At 34.7% G+C, this 15,548-nt stretch overlaps 1 long non-coding RNA gene across 1 annotated transcript in view; it reads left to right on the forward strand.

The window, feature by feature from the left end:
• The window catches only part of LOC127473163 (uncharacterized), a 30,509-nt gene extending 16,505 nt beyond the window's left edge, over window positions 1–14,004 (forward strand). The window contains exons 2-3 of the long non-coding RNA XR_007905302.1: window positions 12,176–12,230; window positions 13,366–14,004. This is a non-coding gene — a long non-coding RNA (uncharacterized LOC127473163). The remainder of the gene's footprint in view (window positions 1–12,175; window positions 12,231–13,365) is intronic.
• Window positions 14,005–15,548: the final 1,544 nt, after the last annotated feature.

The raw sequence follows: 15,548 nt of genomic DNA on the forward strand, positions 1-15,548 counted from the left end.
TCTTTGCAGTGCATCTCACTATCTTGATGATCCATGAATATAAAGAAGATGAGAAGTCCATAGCTTTGTTTCTAGTTTTAAACTTGAAATCTTTGTAAGAGGGGAATTATGAATGTTTTAAAGTCAAGCACTTAAAGGTCTCCAAGGCATTAATTCAATACATATATAAACACTATCAATATGCAGTTTAATAATGCAATTATTATTTTTTGCCATGTAGCAGTACGCTATTCTATAGGATTAAAATGCATTAGGTATCAATGAGGGTTATAGATGAAGCTCCTCCTCATATAATTTTGCCTACAAGCTCAAAAGCACATGTGTGGACCCTTCAAAACTACTATAATTTAATTTGCACAATTTGTTCTTATTTAGAAACCAGTGTTGAGACTGACTGATCATTTAATAGCACACTAATCTAGCCATTTTTTAACTCTGTGGAGTTTCTCTGTTCTACATGCTGAAACACAGAATGTACCGATTCTCTTTCCATTACTGAAATTATTATTTTAAATAAATATATAAAATTGTTTTATAAGCCAATGGATTAGGACTGCTTTCCTAACTTCCATTGAACCCTTAAATTAAATTCAGATGTTATTTCATTAGTTGATTCAGTATTGTTTCTGGTGACTGATTACAAATAGCAATGGTTTCCCTATACAAATAATAATTGTCAGCTTATATCAGATCTAATAGAATTAGGTGTGCAATTACTGTACACTAAGTCTTGTTATGAGCTTGTGATTAAAAGCATGCAGTCTGAGCTCACTTGTGGTGTAAATGAATAAATTTGTACACTCGCTGATGTCAAGTTCTCTCATTTGCTTACAATAACATGTATAGATCTAAGAAATGGATGCAATCAAGACTTGTTTCTCTTTTCAATTTTGTTAAACCAATCCTTGTTTTTTTTAATATTGATGTTGTTTTATTTAAGTTTATAAGAGGTGATGAAGGAATAGTATCTTCTGAGTTGATGTGACAGATTAGTTGGCATTTTCCTGATTCCTAATCTGTCTTTCTGAAAACTTTATTATATGTATTATTGTCTAGGGAAATAAATATAATGTATTTAGTCTGAGTTTTAGGGAAAAAATTTCCCAAACAGTTGATTAGTAAACCTTGATTAAGTGCCAGATTTTTCTAGGATTGGACAGTCTATTCTAGTAGAATTCCAGTGGTTTCATATTTATTAAAAATTGAATTTGGAATGTTATTAACTTTTATCCCATTTTTTTCTGTTTCCCTTTAGCCTTCATGGTAAAGCAATATTTTATAATATATATTTCCAGAATATTCCACAATACCCTGGCAAAAATGAGAAGGGAGAATTTTTCATTTCTAATTCCATCTGCCCGCCTATATGTATTTTTATAGAGATGTATAAATTATGTATATACTTTTCGCAAACAGACATGTATTTTTCTAGATGTATGTACATATTCATATAACTAATCATACATACAGGCAAAAATCAGATTATATAGAAATATATTGTGTGAAGGGCAACAGCATTTATACCTGTGTTCGTTCATATACATCTGTGCTTGGAGTCTGAAATATAACCTCTCTACTTATACAGTTACAGGTTTCTGAATAGGTATAGGCCTATCCTGTAGAGGGTTTTTTAAAGAGAAGTTAATCTCCATGCAAATACCTGAAACATGCAAAACTATGTTTTTTTCTACGTACACTGGTCTTTCTCTAAAAAGGTTACTGCCTTGAATGAAGACTCTGCAGAGGGTTGTTCAGCCTGGAGAAAAGGAGGACAAAGGAAGACCTTATTGACCTCCACAACTACCTGAAAAAAGGTGGTGGTGAGGTGGGGCTCAGCCTCTTCTCCCAGGCAAGTAGTGACAGGACAAGGGGAAATGTTAAATTTCCATATCTGCAGGTGGAAATAGATAGTGTACAGCACTAATTATCCTCATAAACTTGTGTCAAAACTTTCTCTGTGCGTGCAGGTGGTATAAACTCTTTTTCCTCCTCTAATAATAGTTTCCTTGACTGTGATTTTAAGAAACTCCTTCTATTAAACTATTCAGTTGACCCAACTTGACATAATATGTCACGGTGGAATGTATCAGCCTGAAGAACATAAAATGCATTTTGAAAGCTGTTGCTTACAGTCCTGGATTGTATGCCTGTTGTGGCTGTCATTCCCTATAAGTTTGCTAGTTGAAGACATTTTTCCAATGCTTTTATACCCAGATTTTGCACTGTATTGTACATCCCCTACCAGCACTGACTGCAGTCTCCTGTTCTACTTATGAAAATTACTTTTATTACTAAAATACATAAAACTTTTCACTATATGCTCACTGGCAGTCTTACCTGGCAGGAGGTCACTTTCAGTCAAGCGTTTAATGCCTGATCTTTCTATTTTTGTTACTTTATTGCCAGCTTTTTTATTATTATTATTATTTTTTACTAGTAACTATGACATATTGTACATGTATAGTGTTGCTTTCTGCATCAATGTTTACCAATATAGGATTGTATCAGAAATTACGTAAGTAATTTTTTAATTTGTAAGGAAAATAAGATGTAGTCTGTCTACATTTTGGACTGAGCATAGAAAAAAATATTTCCCTGTCTTTGCAATCTATATTGCTGATAGCATGATTCAACAAAAAATTATCGCTTTGAATCTATTTTCATAGAAAAACAATTTGCTACTGCATCCAATATTTTTATCTTTAAAAAATCTGGATCAGAATTCAATTGAAGACAGTTTTTAGGTGAATCAGCTTGTAATGAAAAAAAAAATTACATAATGTATGAAATATTTTGCAAAAATCAACATTAGAATAAAAAGACATATTTGGTTGTGGATACTTTTCTGTGTAAAATAATTGAACACAAACTACTGTTAGTATCAGAGTGGGTTCTCATAGACATTAACAAGAGTATAAGATACATCATTGCATGTAAGATGCTTCACAGGATGTGCTCAGTATCTTGTCATATTAGAATGAGAAATCAGATGGTTTCACTCAAGTCAAAAATCTTATTAGATGATTTTCTGAAGGGAGAAGTAAAAATACAAATTAAAATAATAGAACCACTCTGAAGAGACAATATAGAAAAGGCAAGAGACCTTTTGGCTTTTGAAACATAATCAGGAACATAAAATGACCTTCTTGATGCAGTCCAGGATGCAGTTGGCTTTCTGGGCTGAAAGTACACATTGGTAGGTCATACCAAGCTTCTTATCCGTCAACACCTCTAAGTCCTCCTTCTCCAGGCTGCTCTCAATCCATTCTCCATCCAGCCTATATTTGTGCTTGGGATTGCTGAGACCCAGGTACAGGACCTTGCACTTGACCTCGTTGAACTTCATGGAATTTTCAAAGTAAAGTATCAAATACTTGCTCAATACTGTCAAGATCCCTCTGCATGGTGTAGAGAGGGGAATAATTAAGTGTTAATAGTGATACCTACGAAGCATTGATAGTGAAACCTGTCTTCTACCTCCATTCTTGAAGGGACAACTCTCAAGTAGACTGTTAACTTTCATTACCAGATTAACATATGTGGAACCAAAAATATCACTAGCATATCAGAAATATCAGTAGCAGAGACCCTTTTAATTGCTTAAAGTGTTTTTGACTGATATGACAAAATAATAAGACTGAGTTAAATAATTGAAAATGTAAACATGATTTCTTGTTGAAAACATATTTTATATTGCTATGGTGAGGTCTGAACAGTATAAAGAAGTGACACAAAATTTTACATGCAAAAGATAGTTGTCTAAAATAGCAATACAGTACTTTTTGTGGTTTTGAAAGAAGATTCAAGCAAGTGAAATAGAAATAAGAAAGCTACAGAAAAAGTTTTGAAAGCATTTCTTTCTTACGCAGTAAGTTGAATAAGCAGCAAATGGGGTCAAAAGGGCCAAATAATTGAAAATCAAGTAACTGCTGTAAGATAAACAAGGTTAAAGTTGGAAAGCACATAGGGTACCATTATTATAATATCATTAAGTCTGAAATGCTGATGGAGTTCTGTAAAGAGGTCAGCAAACACAAAGATATTGCACTGTAAGAAATGCTGACTTGAAGGAAATGTGAAACAAGTTGAATAAAAGTGGCCAAAATTCAATAATTCATGAAAAATCAAGAGTGGAAAAGAGAGAATCTATTCTTGGTAGGTCACATTAGGAAAAAAAAAGAAAGAAAAAAGCCATGTAAGCATAAATAAATGCATAAAGTTAAAAGAGCAGCAAAACCAATTTGGTCAAACCAAAAGTTTTAAGCTCCTGTGTGACTGAGAACTGCATAAGGAAGAAATCCCAGAACATTTAAAGGAGTTTTAGAAGCTTTAGTCATACTGAAAAAAAAAAAGAATTAGACAAAGAAGAAATTACAACATAAACTTCAGGATGTATTTAGAAGAAATCTCAATTATTCTTTTAACAGATAAGAAGAAATCGTATTTTTTTCCAAATCACCATAAATATGGAATAATATTGCTGAAGTCAATACTCTTATTCCAGTTTTACACCAAGTAATAGAAGAAAAAAGCTGGTCCTGTCCATTGTGTACAACTGATTACCGTTTTAATTAGGGCCAGAGGGATATGAGAAATCACTTTTGGTGAAGCTCTCACTGATCAACTAATTTCTATAATTGTCAAGATTTTTCTGCCTAATGGAAAAGAGATAAAAAAAGAAAACAAAATATTTTGTCATGGAATTGTTCATTGATATTTATGTCTTTTTCTCTTAGCTTCCATTAGTAGTATCCAGTTTTAATCTCATGGTCTATTATGTACTAGATTCATAGATTTTTTTGCTATCCTTATATATTTCTAGCACCCATAGGCTGAGATTTAGGGCCTCTATGTTGTAGAGCTTAGGATGCACTAAAATATATAATCACAAGAGAAAAATAAACAAGGCTGAGTTTCAAACATAAATATTTAAAAACTTAAGTGACAAGTATGTGGCTAACTCAGCCCCTCACCCTTCAGTGTTACTAATATACCACCAATAAGGACCTGATATGAAAATTGTGGGAATTTGAGGTAAGTCTGTAAAACACGGGAGAAAAAAAAATCATTTATTTTTCAATACTGTCACAGGAGCTCATGGCAACTGAAAGGAATAAAAATGGCCATTGGTTTCTTAAATTACGTTTTCATCTTACACTTCTTACGCTTGTAATTTTGCTGCTCCCTCACATCAGAGAGAAGGAACGTATCTATTCAGCCTGATTGACCCTAAACCTTTCACTGACAATCTATATCAATATCCACTAGAAAGTTCTTATAGAAACAAAAGATGTGATGACTATTGCTTGTTTCTTAATCCAAGGAATTTCAAAAGAGAAAATGAAAAGGAAATACTACGGAAATCTTGTAGTGGATCCTAAAGCATTTAAATAAAGGTTTTTCTTCCAGCTACAAAAAAAAAAAAAAAAGCAAAAAAGAACAGTTGTTGCACCAAGAACTAAGAAAATCTACTGCTAGTTATAGACAGTACGGTTTTGTTTTCTACATTCATATTTCCAATAGCAGGAGAAAAAAGTTTATGGGTCATGTCCTTTATCAGTATGATTGATCCTTGCTGTGTTGTCAAGTATGTAGGTAGCATTAATGTTTATTTAGATGAACCCTCTCTTATTTGTAATTCCAGATGGTATCAGCTTGCCTGATGAATTTGGCTGTAATAAAAATGTTAGAGTCACTCAAGAGACTACAGATATATCACATCGCAGATGGAGTGACACTTGTAAGAGAGAAATAGCAGTATTTCTATTGATATAAAATAGTGATTTAACAAAGTTTGGAAAATAGGGAATGCATCAGTGTTTTAACAAGATTTGATGGCAAGGTACACTTGATTATCTAAGGCAGGGTCAGACAAAATTGTCAGGGAGATCTTCCTGCTGAACCATGAGGTTCAGAAAGGACACTCTTGCGTTCTAAACTTCTCTGGATCCAGACTTAGTCCCGTACTTTGTCAATGGTTTATGTCTAAAGGATTATATGTGCAGAAGTAACCCTTTATAGCACTTAGCTAAGATTTCCAAGTTTAGTGTGCTATTAATCACTTACTAAGAATCTGTTGCAGCAAGGAATCTCTCATCCTCTAGGAGTAACCTTGAAACGTGTTGCTACTCAAGATGAGATCTTGGTGTGCACACTCATGCCATGCAAGAGAGCTCAGTGGGCCCCGGGCTGTCTACTTACTATTTGTGAAGTAAATTAATTGACTTATAGTGGTATTTGCATACTGACTACAGAAGTTAGTTTCCTCCAGACTTAGCCAGCACTATATTTAGGTGGGAACATTGCTCAAAATCCCCTTGACTATTGTCTTGTGATCTGTCTCCCCCAAATCCTCTTTTGAGTCTGATGCAGCCTTCACAACTAGACACATCCATTACAACTGCTACTGGTGATTTTCCCTTGAGCAGGGTTACAGAAAATAAAGGTCAGATTGGTGGGGGGGATGCAGGGGGAAGGACAAGGACAACAGTCACCATCACAAGTCAGTTGGTCTTTATAAGCAGTAAACCCTCAGAAAAAGGAGGGAACACATTCATGGTTATGGCACATATCTTCCTAAGTAGCAGTTATGTGTGCTGAGGCCCAATTTCCCAGGATACCTGCTGGCCTATTGGAAGCAATGTTCGAATTTCTCTTTTTGCTGAACATGGCTATATATAAGGTGCAATAACTCCTTTGGGTCAACTGTCCTGGCTATGCCCCCGCACAGCTTCTTGCCTACCTGCAGCCTCCTCCCAGATGGGGTAGAAGAATGAGAAATAGAAAAGATTTTGGTGCTGTTCAAGCAATGTTCATCAATGAACAAAACATTGGTGTGCTATCAATGCTATTTTGATCATAAATCTAAAGCACAGTGTCATATGGACTGCTATAATAAAATGTTAATCCCACTCCAGACAGATCCAGAACAAGTGTTTGTTCCTTTCTATGCTGGTGAAAAGAGACTAAGCAGATCACTCCCAGTGTAATGGTTTCCCCTGTATCACAAGCAGCATTCATTTTGTTAAACCTTTTTCTGAGATTTAATACATAAGGCAGCTTCCCTTCCTAACAAAGAATACTGTCAATTCAGTGCCGAGGCTTTCATGTGCTGATCTCTGAGGTTCCTTATTATTCTCAGGGGGAAAAAACCCAAGCCAAACAATCTGCACTAAAGCTGTCATTTGGCATTGGAAGGTGTGAGAACTTTTTTTTTTTAATTTTTTTTTCAGTCTGCTTCATGTCTTTATGAAGCTCCACATAAAATGACTCCACTTTGCATTTCACTTTTAATAGTCACCATTTATTCAAAATATTTAAAGAGATAAGGTTAATATGAAAAATAAGAAATTATTATAGTGTATAAAGGATGAACTTTTTAGTGACTTAGCAATATTACTAGCATTACAAACTAGCAATATTAGTAGTATTATTGCTAAAACATTTATGACAGGAAAATGCAAAAAATATCTAAACAATTTTTAGAATTTTTTTCATCTAATTGTTCTCAATGATATGGAAATTAAAAGTAGTCTCATTCTGAAACAAATATCTATCAAGTAACTTTTTCTAAATCAGAAACTAATAAACTGGGTTTATGGAGAACTGAACTAAGCTGCTGAATTCGCAATGTATTTCTCTCTTTCTGGGCTGTACTACTGTATGTTGTCTGACACTCTTCATGTTTGAACAAGATGCAGTCTTGTGCTGCTACAAACAGGTTTACAAACACATACATTTGAAACGTTTTTAACTGTGACTTAATGTAGTCAGTATGACATAATTTCTATTTTACTCATGAAACAAAGACAGTGGCAAGTAATTGAATGGCCAGGTTACAAAGAAACACAAAGCTTTGGACTGTCATTTCATTATACTCTGGATGATCCGCTCCCACTCTGTATATGTCAGATGATAAGTGATGAAAATCTGGACAACAACTTGCTCACTCGTTTCCTGATATATATCAAATTCCAGAATTCAGTTCAGAAACTCCAGTGCCCAGAGTTCACTATACCCAGAGATCACAGCTACAAATATGAAAAACTGAAGATATTTTGAATATTGATTGTGTGTCAGTCCAGGAAATATAATGGATAGTTGCATCAGCGGTCTACCTGTCTTCCCAATCTATAGTGCTGCTAATATAGTGCCATAATACAGAACAGTGACATCTGACACAAGCATTTTAACTGTTCAAAGGCTAAATTGCCAACAAATGTACCTGTTGAAGAAATGTGTATCACAGCATTGTGCATCTCTCATTTCTTTGAATTTAACATTCATAAATCTCTAGAAAGTACTGAGAGACCGGAAGCACCAGAGATAATGACAAAAGATCATTTGAGTAATAAACCTGAGTAAAGTAACATTTTCAGTGCTATGTTTACTCTTAGAGAAATTTAAGAACTCCAAGTTGGTTAAAAGGAGAAGCATTTTAGGATAATCACCTATTTGCTATCTGATTGTCTTCTTTAAATTTTGCTTATTTCACAACCTTTTTATTTTAACTCTGAATTTCTTTCATGAGGGTGCTAACTACTTTGTTCTTAGCTAGCAGGTTCTCTAAGAAAATACAAAGCCAGTAAAATTCTAAGATCTAACATCTGGAAATCACATGAATTGCTACTTTAGATTTTTAAAGGGAATACCAGGAGCTAGTAAATATATTATTTTTAGTCTTAATCTTCTTTAATATGTCTATTTTCTTTTTGTTTTTCCTTTAAAAAATACTCTGTCACCCAGGAAGTTCAAGCACTAAAATGCCTTGGCCAGCTATAATATGATTTTCAACATGTTTTGTACCTGTTGCTCTCAACTTATGTAAAGAACATCAGTTAACAGAGAAGCCTATGCTACTTGTCTTGTTCTTTTAAGGGTAGCCATATTCTGACCCTTAGCAAGAAAATTATGATTATAAGCATATGGTGAAACAATTTAATGTCATACTTATTTCAAAGTCTTTCTCATTATGGCTATTAGTAGCTCCTGCTGGATGATCAAGCAATAAATCATTTGACCATGTAGAATTCATAGTCCTGTAATGGATCTTTTTCATGTGTTTTCAGATAAAACTGTGTAATACTTTCTAACTAAAGGTAAATGAGTAGATAAATTACTAATATCTTTGAGGGAGCATAGCTGGAGAAAATTGCACTCAGGTAACTTACAATCTTTTCACATCTTTCCACTTTTTTTTGTATTGCCTGTAAGGATAAAAGAAAAAGAAACACATCTTTTGGAGTAAAAATTTTAGGAGAATAAGTTAGATTATTTTCTTTTTCCATCCACCTGGCATCAGGAAAAAAAAGCCTATTATTTTATATTAATCTTTTATAAAGATGACAATACAGTGCATGAAACAGGTATACTTCAGAGGACAATATGATCCAAATTTTGGTTTTTTGCTTATTTCATTAGATGAATATTTTTAACAAAATATTGCCCTTCAGTGTCCAGCACAATAAATGGATAGCACTTTCCGACTTCAGTGCATATTTAGATATTATATATGCAGAGTGTTATATGAATATTAAATACTGCAAAAAATTTTTGGTTTGGCACAATATCTTCTTTTATTCTATTGATATATTTGTAACCTGAGACCAGGAAGAATAAGTCTTCAAAATATTATCAGTGGAGATGATAGTGTACTCTGTGAAGTAATTAATTTCTTTACCCATACAAGTTGTGAATGAACTGTGGAAACACTAAAAATATGGAAGGGGTTGAAAGGAGTTCCCACTGAAGTATACGGACATAAATGCACATAGCCTGAGAAACAGACAAAATAAACAATCATCCAACTTCTTGACAACTTCAGGGCTTTTGAGGGAATATGGGCAGGAAAGACTAGTAGGAAAGTTCCCTTTATGTGAAAGAGCAGCTCGAAAAGAGTGAGTTGCCGTGTAGGGTCTATGAGAAGCTGGGTGAGAGCTTGTGAACCAGCATCAGAAAAGGTACCAGGGAAGGATCTCAGGAAAGCTGAGCCATAAAAGCCATGATTGTGAGGTGCAGCTCCTGGCTACTGCAAAACATCAAACTTGATATACATGAATCTGAGCATAGCAATGGGAAGATACACTTTTTGCCCTCTATCTACCAAACAAAAACAGCCTATCCATCCGAGCCAGCACTGAAATAGATGGGTCTCTAGCTTCTTACTACCCCCCCATAGTAGTTCCTAGATCAAGTCCCAGTTTCCTGAGGACTGGCCGCAGTGCTTTACAGACCTGACCTCAACAGCCTGGTGCTACAGAACAAGTGAGAACCTACCCACTTCCTTGCTCTGTTTTTGTGCTTTAGTTCCAGTGTAAGAAAATTGTTCTCAGCTGAAGTCCTCACTGAAGTTAGGAAGAACACCCTTCTGTGGTATTCAGGTTTAATGTTGTCCAATTCTGATTCTGAAAAAAATGCTTTAACTGAGAAAAAAGCAGAAACAGACCCAGAACTCAATCTTGATTGTCCCAGTGGTTTCTGGTTTGCCAAAAATTAAACCTCTTTTTTTCCCCCAGAAGATGAAAAATTTCAGAGAAGTTCACGTAAAACTAACATAATATGAGGAATATGGGATCATAGAGGTATGATGTAGTAAAGTATACACACCGCTACTTACTAAGATTTTGTTGTTGTATCCATAAGTTCCTATTAAAATTCCCTGACAGAAAAGTCATCTATTTAAAATGTAACTTTTTATAGCATTTTTTGAAACAGACCTTACATATGGTATAAATAAAGGTTCTCATTTAAGCTGAAGTTCCAGATATACATTTGTAAAATTGACTATTCTTTCTAAGTCACTAAGAATATTTGAAAATATAGATAGGCTGTAATTTTACTTAAGTAGAAAGTGTATGCAAGAAGCATATTTCTGTTGCAGGCTTGAGCTTTCCAGAATACACAAAAACAGAAAAGAAAATGGGAAGACAATTTAAGTGTTTACAGATGCTTAATTTAAGCTATTAGTTATCAAATAATCTCATGGTGTATCTGCTTTTATTTTTCAATTTCCACAAGCTTATCCTTGCTAATATACTATTGTACACCAGTTCATGTGAGATTATTTTGGTCTCAAAACAGATAAATTAATTCATGGACTTGATGATCTTAAAGATCTTTTCCCACCTAAAGGATTCTATGATTGAGAACCCTAAATCTATAGATACGTATTAAAATCACAGTGATATACTAAATTAAAAATACTATCAGTTATGTACTACAGAACATAGATTTTAAAATACAGTTTACACTCAGCATCTTATTTGATTTGAAATTAAATTTTAACACTCTTGGCTCAAGAAAGCCAAGGGTTGTTCTTTTTCATATATTTGTATTTAATCTTCAGATATTGTTATCATTTATCTCTCCAAGGTTGTAAATCTATCTGATCTATTGCTCATTCATTAAATACCTGCCATTACTTCAATCAGGAATCAAGTAACCACTTAAAAGATTTTTTCATCTTATCAAAATGTGCTGGATCATTACATTTTTGATAAGTACCTCAAAATATCCTTAAATATTTACAGAGTTTTATTGAAATACATTTTAGTGCATGATTCTTAGAGGATTTTTTGTGGGTTTTGTTTTGTTTTTTCACAAAAACTGCTATAATATATTCATGAGAAAACTTGTCAATTTAAACTTAAGTGGATATTGGCATAAAAAGCTGCATCAGAATCAGACAAATCTTATGTACTGAATATCTGGTTTAACACACTACATTCTTCTATTTTATTCGTAGATACATTGTACTTACCAATTAATTTAGGTAAATAGAGTCTAAAAAAATATTATAGATCCAAAAAAATAATTCCACCAAACTTGATATCATTAGGTATTCCTATGCAATTTCATAATTCAGAGTGCTTATCATTAGCTAGGTTTGAACACAGGTGTATAAAAAATATTTCTAGTGCCTGTTGCACAGTATTCTGTAAATTTTAAAAAACTTTGGTAAGTTTTTTAAATTTAAGGACCAAAAGGGAGGTAGAAAAAAACACCTGAAAGACAGTGCAGTCATTGACCACAGCCGACACAACTTCATGAGAGGAAAGTCCGGCTTATCAAACCTGAATTCCTTTTATGACCAGGTAACCCACCAATCTGATCAAGGGGAACCAGTTGGTATCATCTTATCGGATTTTAGTAAAGCTTTGTATACTGTCTCTCGCAGGATCCTCCTGGACAAAATGTTCAGCACACAGCTGGATAAATACATCCTGTGGTAGGTGAGTAATTGGCTCAGGGGTTGAGCACAGAGGGTAATAGCAAATGGGGTGACATCAGGGTGGTGCCCTGTCACTAGTGGGGTTCCACAGGGCTCCATCTGAGGCACTGTGCTCTTCAACATCTTCATAAATTACTTGGATGCAGGACTGGAAGGGATACTAAGCAAGTTTGCAGAGGACACAAAACTGGGAGGAGCTGTTGACTCCCTCAAAGGCAGGGAGGCCCTGCGGAGAGACCTCAACAACTTAAAGGACTGGGCAATCACCAACCAGATGAAGTTCAACATGGGAAAGTGTCAGAGTTTGCACCTTGGAAGGGGCAATCCTGGATGTTTGTACAGACTGGGGAATGAGATACCAGAAAGCAGTGCCAGGGAAAGGGACCTGAGGTTCTTAGTCAACAGCAAGCTGACTATGAGTCAGCAGTGCCCTGGCAGCCAGGAGGATCAACCATGTCCTGGGAAGTATCAGGCAAATCATCGTCAGCCAGTTGAGGGATCTGCTTGTCCTGCTCTGCTCTACCCTGGTGCAGCCTCACCTTGAATATTGGGTGCAGTTTGGGGCACCACAATATAAGAAAGATATTAAGCTGTTAGAGAATGTCCAAAGGAGGGCAACAAGATGGTGAAGGGCCCTGACAGAAAGTCATACCAAGAGTGGCTGAGGTCACTTGGTTTGTTCAGCCTGGAGAAGAGGAGAATTGAGACCTCATTGCAGTCTGCAACTTCGTGAGGAGGTGAAGAGGAGGAGCAGGAACTGATGTCTTCTCTGTGATAAACGGTGATAGAACCTGAGGGAATGGCCTGAAGTTGTGTCAGGAGAGGTTTAGATAAGATATTAGAAAACAGTTCTTCACCCAGAGGGTGGTTGGGCGCTGGAACAGGCTCCCCAGGGAACTGATCACAGCACCATCCTATTTTGAGTTCAAGAAGCGTTTGGACAACACTCTCAGACACATGGTGTGACTCTTGGGGATGGTCCTGGTGTAGGGCCAGGATTTGGACTCAATGATCCTTGTGGGTCCTTTCCGCCTCAGCATATTGTCTGATTCTGTAATCTATGCATTTCCCAGAGGAAAAAAAAAAAAAAAAAAACAAAAAGAATAATATATACTTTTTTTTCATTTATTTATCAGAATGTTTTGAAGAATATGGAAGATCTGAGCCCAAGATGATGAAAGTAGTTTCCAGAAAGAAGTATGGAACAGTACTGTACCTTAAGGATTCACCAATCTTTATCATAAGACTAAAAAAAATGATATAACATTTTCATTATAGCAGAAATTTTATTTTTGCAACTGTGAGGAGTAAATGTCATTGATTTGTTATTGGACTGAGTCCACATTGAGGAAAATAGTTCCTTTTGGCTTTTTTTTGGAGATTAGTTGTAATTTAAGATTATTTATTTTCCATGAAATCTTACATCTGATTACAGAAATGTTCATTGTTCTTGCCTGAATTTCATGATCAGTAGGTTCCAAACTATTCAGATTTATCTTATTTTTTGCTAAGGACTTTCATTGATGACCTGAACTATGTTTAATGTCTTAGGTGGATTTTTCAAGTTGGATCCAAATGCTTTCTTAATGTTAAAATCCTGTTTATTACATGGGTGTCAATCACAGCAAACAACCTTAAAACAATCCATAAGGACTAACTTCTACTGAATATGACTTGTGCTTTCATTCTTACATGAACAGATGTCACTGTCATGTAGCAATAACTGAGAAAAATCAATCCTGCATGTGCTGTCCCACAGCAACTTACAAAGGAGATATTTCTTAGCTATGTCCATGTAAAATTTCTGAAGAGTTGGAAATCACCCATGGGTTCATCAGTCACAGCAAATAGAAACCCGGTTTCAACTGGGGTCAATAACTCTTGGCAATGAATTTCTGAAAGCATTTTGTTCATATTATATTTGTATACTTCTGTCTAAACATAAACTTTTCATGCAATGTCTAAATAGCAATCTGTCAAAGAAAATACATGTATTTCACTTCAAATGTGAGAAGTACTATGTCCACTGACTCGGAAAGCCATATATAAACTGAAATAGCTAGTTATAGATTCAGCTCTTGTCTTGGTATTGTCCATGTGTTTGAATTATTCCAATGCATAAGGCATTTGAAGACCTCTTGAAAAATTCATAGTGATCATATGCTACTCGCTTGTTAGGAGAACAATGACTTATGACATATTCACCATTATTTGCAGTCATTTGCCTTTTCATTCCAACATTAAGTCAAAGTGTTACCCTTAATATAGAAACTCATTAAAAGTTCTGGATGTCTCCTGTAATTTCAAAACAGCTGTAATAAGCTAAAAGTCACAAAAATCATCATAATCCTTCAACTATTTCCTGTATTCCTGCTTCTTGTTCCAAGTCATTATTCGTTTGCAGTTAAATCACTTGTCCATGTTTGGAATTTTTACAAAGAGATATAACAAATGCTTTCAGAGTTCATTGTGTTCTGTCATTAAAAAAATATGGAATTCAGGTATTAGATAACTCAGTAACCTCATATTAACAGCATATACTTTAAAACAGATAAGAAAGAAATAGATGCTATATATAGCCATAACAAAAGAAAATGTGTACTGAAATCATGATTTATATGTAGATCTCAAAAGGGACACAAAAATATGGAAATAAAAGAAGCAAACTCAAAAGCTATAATTTTTCTTTAATTTTTCAACTTTCAAAAGTCTAGGATCTAGATCACAAGGTTTACTTTGTTTGTTTTGGGTTTTTTTGTAAATTGCTACGATTTATTTTCAGACCATGTGTATGTTTAATTATTTTAATTATATATTTCTTTTTCAAAATCATGTAATAATAATATTGTTCACTGTCCTCTTGTTAGATGGTAGATTTTATTGTCTTTCAGACTTCAGATTTCCAGCAACAATTCAGCTTTGACTTTTACCTTGCAGAGTCACAAATAGCAAGACAATCAGGATATTAATTTGCTATATACTCCTTTCAGAACTAGGAAACAGAAGTAGATTATGTGTCACCCTTGTGAAGTAGTATTGTATTAGGTAAAATAAAAACTATTCAGTCCTTAGAGGCTCATCCTGGAAAGTGGTCAGGGAAAATCTTTCCATCAGAGGTTACCTGGTCAATTCCTTTGTAATTACATCAGGGATGCCCCTGTTGCACTTTTCTCTTGCTGGAATACATTATGTATTAAAAGTTGTTATTGCAAGGACCAACAGTTTCTTTTATTTTAGCCCCCTCTTTATTTTTTTTCAATTGTTAATTTCATCTCTCGCAGTTAAGTGGAATCTGTCATAGAGCATCTTATACATCTCT

This window comes from Manacus candei, unplaced genomic scaffold, assembly GCF_025592945.1.
Source record: "Manacus candei isolate 608988 ecotype Guabito, Panama unplaced genomic scaffold, ASM2559294v1 h1tg000034l, whole genome shotgun sequence".
NCBI classification, from domain to species: domain Eukaryota; kingdom Metazoa; phylum Chordata; class Aves; order Passeriformes; family Pipridae; genus Manacus; species Manacus candei.